This window comes from Epinephelus lanceolatus, chromosome 13 (genome assembly GCF_041903045.1).
Source record: "Epinephelus lanceolatus isolate andai-2023 chromosome 13, ASM4190304v1, whole genome shotgun sequence".
Lineage (NCBI taxonomy): Eukaryota > Metazoa > Chordata > Actinopteri > Perciformes > Serranidae > Epinephelus > Epinephelus lanceolatus.
The window spans coordinates 38,038,580-38,047,214 of NC_135746.1; positions in this window are offsets into that span (position 1 = coordinate 38,038,580).

The following is an 8,635-nucleotide window of genomic DNA, read 5'->3' on the forward strand; positions in this document are numbered from 1 at the left end:
GTTGTCAAAAACCAGCGCTTGGCAAGTGACTTCTGGCGTTAAGGTGCTGAAAGTCTGACAGGGGTGGTAGATGGATCAAACAACCATGACTTTCACCCGAAGAGGCTGATGTTTACTTCCCGTATGATTGTAAAGCTTAACCCTTTTCTTTTTTCCTAAACCCAACCACGTGTGTTTGTAGGCAAAATGTAACCACGTGCGTTTGTTGATGAAAAAAAACATCAATTTGCAGTCTTGTACCGACGTAATGTGTTTATTTTGAAAGAGACTGTATGAAAACTGTACATTACCTGTGAAAGCGGAAATGTATTTTGAAAATATAAAATGCATGTAACAAATTGAAGTTAAGAACGCAACCCAAAACACAACAACTAACACACCCAGGGTACCGTGCACGTCATATCTCAATGTGGAAAGTCCATGACCAAGCGTCGATATGTGAAGAGGTCAAAGTGAGAATGTGTTTGTTCAACATATCAGTGGTTTGCAGAACATACAATACCAGCTTTTACTTTGGCAATTGGGTTGATCTTGCAGGGGAGTTGATGCTGATCTTGATAACAACAAGGCATTGACCTCTTCTGCACTCCAAATTCCAGTTCTGATCTATTATTGAATTGTTCCAACATGTAAAAACATGAACAAAAAAATATGATTTCAGGGATCCTGCTGTTGTTTAGATCACATATCTCTACTTTTTATAAAGAACTGTGCCACATGAAAGATACACTAACAGCTTTCAGTAAAAGAACAATGACACCAGTCAACCTGGTCTCACTCCCATCTCGTCAAATACTGACGCTTGGTCAGTAGCCCTCGGCGTCAGAGACTGAAGCTCAGAGACAGCCTTTAGCAGTGGCACGAGACGCACCAGGCCGCTGCATTTTTAAAAGCTTTTTGAGCAACTACTGTAGTATAAAGAGCGAGAAAGTCAGCAGCCGGCAGGTGTGGTTAGGTCAAACAAACTCTGGACTTTTACCCGGGAGGACTCTATTTGCTCACGTGTGAAAGCAAAACTCAGTCCATTATTGCTAGTGATTGCTAGCGCTATATGCCATGTGACGTAACGTTACATTAGGAACAAACATACTTATTTTTATGCTAAACTGTGATGTTTTTGCTAAACCTAACCACGTATTTTGTTGCCTAAACCCAATTTTAAGAAAAGGGCTGCATGCATTTAACAAGCAGAAACTATACATCTCCTGTGAAAAGGGGTAGTTTATGCATGTAAGGAGTGTAAATTGATGCACAGTCCCTGAACATCTGAAAAGGACGCTGGAGGAGTGCCTAGGACATCATGGTTTGACGTGTAGGGTCACTGAAAAAGAAGTTGGTCTTTGATGAGTTAGGAGTGAGAATGTGTTGCAGTAAATCCAGTCTTGAGTTTTTGGTAGTGATGGCCTCATGAAGCCTCATGAAGCATTTTCTTTACTTTCTGAGCCCACTAGATGGCGCTTTTTGTTCAACAAAAGGTTGAAAGCACACTGAATTGCTATTCTTTGAGCCTCTCTCTTTAAACCAAGAACGCCATCTAGTGGGCTCAGAAAATAAAGAAATTGCTTCATGAGGCTTCATGAGGCCATCACTAGTTTTTGGACACCACTTTAGTGACAGGGCAGACTTGACCTGCTTGTGTTGGTCTCTTTTATTCGCTGGGGTGTCGAGTGAGGACAGAGCCCTCCGACATGTTCGCTAATCAAAGCTCTCTGTTTTTAGCTGACAGCATCAAAAGGTGACGTGTGCCAGGTTGGAAAAATCACTTACTCTGATTACGTAACCTGTAATCTGAGTGTGTTAATGTGCTTTCTGAATTATTGCTATTGTTGTGGCTTTGGGAAAGGTCAGCCAGGCGGAAGAAGGGCCAGCAATTAAATGTCATTTTTAGTAAAGCAGAAATGTAAAACATGTTATACAGTCTGTATGCTGTGCATCTGTCAAAAAATACAGTTTGAGATTTGAGAAGCTTAGTTGAGTGGATATAACTGGGAATTGACTTTGCCTCCCAACCATAATAAATTGTGTTACCGCCTTCTGTCACTGCAATAATGTACCACAACAGTGACTCAACCGAAAGCCTTTACTCTTGCTGCTCTATGTAGCAATCTAATGCTCTGGCACATGAAAAAATCCTCTGATGCAGCCTACACAGAGTGCTGTCTTTTAAATGCAGCAATTTGGAACAACTTAATCCAATCCATATCTTTAAATCAGTTTTACCAAATCCAAGCGGACCTACACGTCAGAAAACGCAGAGATGCCGAGCTGTTGTCATACTTCAAAATAAAACTGTACTGAGAACAAAATGGCACTGGTGCACATCTGCATGTTGTCAATAGCATCAGTAAAAGATTGCAAGGCTTGTTATGAGCTAATCTCGTGTAAATGAACCCCTGGCTTCAATGGCTCTCATGTTTGAGGGAAAATAACACTTCTCCCTCTTATAAATGAAAAAACAGAATTTGTTAACAAAAAACATACACTTATCCAATTTAATACGCTGCTACAGTCTTTTATATGTCTATGGAAAATGTTCTTGCATATTTTTTTAACTGTCGCATAGCAAGAATATGTCTATATATATACAGTTTGTGTACAGCCAGGAGAACCCTATATTTTTCAGCAATAAGTAGGTTTATAATAAAATATAATAAAACCCTGTAAACGTGGCTTTGAAAGTTGCACTTGCATACATGATTTTCAACTGAGGAAATGTTGAGTAATGTCAGATAATAAGACATTTTTCCACTATCTGGACCTTTCAAGTTAATGTGAGGATTCACATTTAGAAATGATAAGATTTGGTTTTATTGTCTTTCTGACACAGGTTATGTGTAGCCTATAGCTAGCTAGGCTATGTTTTAAGCATCTGGCAGCAACTTTACTATTGTGCAGTAAGCAGTAAAAGTCCATTGAAAGTCATACATTTTCCATATACATATACATATATATAATTTTCACACAGACATTTATGGGGTTAATGAAAGATTTATTTATTGACTGACTGTAATCAGTCGAGAATAAGTGTGGTTTTAAATAATAATAGCTATTTACAGACTGTACTAAAATGCACAAGAAGCCTAATATTCCAATGATTCACTACATGTTTACAATCATGTAGGTGGTGGGATGAGAATCATGTCATGTTCCTGGACCTATATTAAAAAAAAAAATAGCGAAGCCACTTAAACACAGATAGGTGATATCCATATCCATAAAATAATCATTCAAACAAAAACAGGTGGGTAAAATAACATCTAACACATGAAAGCTCCATAGGTAGAACACTGGCGCCTGTATTGAAATTAGCAGAAGCGTCAAATAACCCATAAAGACAAAGCAGCCCAGTCGCCAGAGGAATGTGTAAGCATTGTACGTTTTTTACCATACTGTAACGCTACTAAAGTGACGTATAGTATGAGCTGTCATTGTCATTGGAGGAAGAAGGGATGGTGGATGATGTGACACTGCCAGCCAAGCTGCAGACCACTATTCAAGACCAACAACCGAACCGGTTGACATCACTGTGTTTCTAGCGGCTTTTTAGCCTCCAAACGTGGGTGTTTTTTATTGACCTGTAATTGTTTTTCCAGCAGCTTTTTAGTCACCAGACATGGGTGCTTTTTAGTAACCAGTATCTATATTTCCACTGGGGATAGTGCCATGAAAAGGGGTTGGTTTTTGCAGAGACATCGCTTTTTTTCCAGTGGTAATTGTGCCTCCAAGACCAAATATGACAAAATACAAAAAAGACAAAATATGATCTTTTCCTAACTATAACCAAGTGTTTTTTTTCTTTGTGTCTAAGCCTAACCACACGCTAATTACAGCATTGTTTAAATGTAAAGAAATGAAAAGTTTCAACGTTTCTGCTACATGATAATGTACAAATGTAACATTGATGGTTTGCAGAAATGTACATGTATATATATATATGTATATATACATGTATGTATATATATGAAATGTATATATATATATATATATATATATATATATATATATATATATATATAAAATAAAGTAAAATAAAGTAAAATAAACTTAAATAAACTACTGCACAATTATTGCTGACTTGTCTGCCATGTAGTCAGGAAGAAGGAGGAGGCAAACAGCCTCAGGATATGCATTGTTTTGGAACCTTGATGTTGTGGTCCTAATGCTTCTTAATCTTTTGTGAGATGGAAGGAAATTAAAAATGTTATAAGGGTCCTTTAAAGCTTTAAGGCCCTTGTTTTGTAGTCTAGCCTTATAGATTTCCGCTGGGGGTGGGAGATTGCATAAAGTAATTCTGGATGCAGTATGCACCACTTTGTCCAGATGTCTTCCTGTCCTCAGCTGGCATGTTGGCAAACCACTTAGTTATTGCATTCATAAGGATGCTCTCCACTGCACCAAACTTTACCTGGATATATATATATATAAAAGAATCTGGTATGTTGTCTTTGACGTGCTGTCCACTTGTAGAACTTTGTTGATGGCCAAGGGTGGGTGATCCCCACAGCTCCTGTGAAAGACTACGACTAATTCCTTGGTTTTGAAAACATTTAAACTGAAGTTGTTTGCATTACATCCATCCACCAGAGACAGAAAATCACTCCTTTAAGCTGTTTCACTGTTGTTTTATATATTTAGATTGTTTGAGACTCTTCTCTACTTGTGCTTCTGTTGCATTGTATTTTAAACAGGTCACAGTAACATAATGGTGCACTACCTTGGTGTCAGGTTTAGTGCAGAGTAGCAGTTTCTTTGATATTTAAGGGTTTTGTTGACAGTGGCTCTGGGATAAAAATGTACCAGAGGCTCCTAATGATGAGGAATTTGTGTTTGTGCCATTTATGAATCAGAGCATTTAAAACCAGAGCTGGCACACGAGAACGATGAAGCTAGCTCAGATGAAATTAGCACAGAATGAGACAACAGTCAAGAAACTGTTGAAGCAGTGGTCTAAAGAGAAGCTTGGACAGATGAGGGAACCTTACCTCAGACACCTCTTCCTTGCTGCAATAAACACATACATAGTTTTCCTGACCAAATTTCCAACCAGCTGCTTTGGCCTGGTTGAAGAACAGATACGGGGTGCCACGACTCCCAAAAGGTGATAGATCCCAAGTCTTTCGTTTTTGTCCAGAAACAGAACGTTATGGAACTCCCATGAAAACACTACAGAGTGGGGTACACTGTGTAGAGCCATGTTACAGCATCCGCAAACAGGAAACTGTTATTTGTGATTATTATGCTGATTTATTTGGGTTTGGCAGGTGTCAGTCTATCAGACGTTACAGTTGGCCATGTGCAAGATAAGTTCAGTATAAACATGAAATATTAAATTTTAATATTGACCAAATTAGCCTTTAAAACAACAAAACTCACAACATTCTAATTTTAGAACATAAAGCAGCTGATCAAGATAAAGCTTAGAAGAGTAAGCCAGCATCATGTTAAGTAGGACATGTATGATGTAGAATTAATACAAAACTAGAGACCATCTTAAAATGGGGTCACTCCAGCTGCGATATGGTGATCAAGGGACTTAAAACCAATGTGAGCCATCTTTGAACTTGACCTTCTTGTGACCTTAACTACACATCTGTAAAGGACTGTTCCTTATTTACCTGTTGAGGGAGGTCGCTGGGGTCAGACCTGTGAACTACAAATATTTTTCCTTGAGCTTTAATAAGTGACTGAGTGAAAATGCAGGACTGATCACCCAGTATCCTCAAGTCAACTTGGTTTTAGGGTCAAATGCCAGGAAGTGACCAGACGGTGCCCTGACAGCTCATCGGCTTTTTGACCTCTCCCTGCTCTGTCCTCAGTCACACACTTAATCATTCCTCAGTTTCACTGTGTCCATGCTGATGAGTTGAGGTTAAAGTATCATCACTGCTAAGAAAAGAAATTACTTCCTTGTTCAAAAAAGTTAATCTTTCCCTGCACTAGGCCTTCATGGCTCTTCTGCAACATCTTTCAGTAGGTGCAAATCATAGACTTAATATAATGGATGTAGTCTTTGTGACAATACCCTTAAGGTCCTGAAGAGCCTTTTTGAAACTTAGTGGGAGGCTCCCGGCCATCATCATTGGTAATGGGTGACTCTAACTCCCGACTACTCCAAAAATGCAGGCAGAATGAAGCCTGGTTGCTGAAATACGGCCACCTAGCTTGACATTACGAAACTGACTAAGGCTAAGATGCTATGCAGGTGCACCTGAAATGCAGGTGTAACATTATGCAGTACATTTTGGTCAGGAGTTTTTTCACCATGGGTAGCAGTGAAAGTAACTTAACTTTAAACCCGTTAAACTCTGGTACTAGATTGAAGAATGACATCACACCACTGAGTACCAAAATATCAGATACCTTTATTTCCTAATTCATTAATTTAAAAACGTGTTTGGGTTGAGGTTGGCTATACCAAGGCAGTACCAGGTGTCAGGGATGAAACTAAGCTGTAGACACCGTCCAATGCACAGGTGAAGCAGCTCAGTCAGCCATGGGCCGACCACTGTGCCTGGCTGGGAAGCAGTGCCAGCTGGCTGGCTCTAATGTTATAAGCCACCTTTAGGAGACACCTGGCCTCCTGTCCACTGGAACAGCTCCTCTCTGTCTTTCTGTCTTCACCATCGGCAACACTAGAATTCATGAACAAGACCACCGCAATCACGCCAGACAGAGCCAATGGGTGCTCGGCTCTGCCTTGTATTTAGCCAAGTCTATCATTAACATAACATTAGCATTACTATGGCCAGTTTAATGTCAATATTTTTTTTAACATCATTATTTTCCAACCCCACATAGAAACCTTTTGTTCAAAAGTACTGTATTAACACACTAAATTCTTTGGTGCATGCTGGTTTAGTAACTGTGGCTAGAATGCACTCCCATTAGCACTGCTGGACTGACCCAAAGCTAACTCATGAGCTTGTTAATTAGCTAGTTAACGAGCTAACTCACCAAAACTTTTTGGATGGTTTGTTAGTACAACTTACCACACAGCAAGCCATATTATTAGTTTGATATTTGCATGAAAAACTAGCTGAGATGACGCCGAGCAAACAGCTAGCAGCTAGTGAAAGCACCCACCTGTTACTGCAATCGGCCACGCCCTTAATTATGCACAACTTTAAGCCTAGGAAAATTTGCTATAGAGTTTTTTATACCAGGTTGTTAACATGTTTAATTGACCCTTTGCTTAGTACTACCCATTTAACACAGACTGGCCTATCATAGTGTAGCATCGACCAGCACCAACCAGAGTCCGACAACTAGGCTACATGACTGTGCTCCACAGACTCTCATCGAATCGTTTCAGAGTTTCTAAGTTTTAGGGCTGGTTTTGTAGATTTCAAGATAAACGTTGTGCCTGGGGCACATCATGTAATGATAATACTCATTACCTGTAGAGGTTGGAAGGAAGTAGACATTTCTTCTCAGTCCAAAAATCCAAAGTCAAACCTTTGTTTGTGTAGGGTTAGCTAGCTACTGAAGATAAAGCCTACTGAATTTAAACACATGCTACTTTTGCTTATTAATGATTATAACAGTGAATAAAGACCTACAGGGACCAGTAAGGGAAAGCAGGCAGGAAACTGCCAATATTCAACCAGCTGTGTGTCATCACAGTATGTGCAGATGAAAGTTGTTTGTCTTCTCCCGCAGATTCCTGCCCATCCGGAGGTGGTGATAGTGCTGATACTGGCAGCACTACAGGGGGAAGCCAAAAAACGTTCATCTGTACACACTGTGTCCCTCTATTTTCATTGTGTTCAGTCTTGATCACCATTGATGTGGTGGTTCACTTTTACACTGTCATCTGTATGTTAGGCGTTAGCTTCTACCTGTCTTCATCTTTTTAACCTGTTTTGCTGCTGAGTGAGTTTGACATATCCTTCAAACACATATTGTAGACCCCTCTGCCTGCCTCTGTCTCGAATCACTTTCTAAAAATTTCATAGCTTTTCTTAAGGGATTAAAGTTAGTGACAGTGTGGTCTCCATGCTAGCTCCGACAGCTTAACGGACCATCACAAAGGGGCGGGGCTTAACAAAAGTCAATTCTGCCATAAAGTTGGGCATGTTAACATGGGAGGCCATGGGATTGGCTCTGTTTTGGAGCAAGCCTTAAGTGGCCAGTTGATGAACTGCAGTTTTTGGCACTTCTGCATTGGCTTCTTTTTCCAGCCTCGGATGTTGCTTCTTGGGTGTGAATTGTCGCTGCAAATATGAGGGACAGAAATGACCTCAGTCAGCCAGGACTACTTTTGGGTTAAAAAAAATATATACAATTTTTTCCTTTGTGTTGCAATTTTGTGGGTGTTTTTGCCATGGAGTGGAGGTGAGAAGGTCAAAATACTTCTTTCAACAGTAAATTCAATCAACATTGATGAGGAGATTAGTTTACTAGTTTAGTCAGCAGTTGCTCTCTGTTCTTTGGGAGACTGTATGCTGATCAGGAACTGCCTGAGGTTGCTCATTGGAGGGGCGTGGTAACTCAGCATCTCATGGAATGTGTGTGCGTGTGTATGGTTATGAAATCAGAACAATGGTGCTAGTTATGTTATTTAATATCCTATAGACATCTGGGAAGAGAGCCTAGATTATCTTCTTTCCTGTTTTAAACTTCAGATGTTTACCCA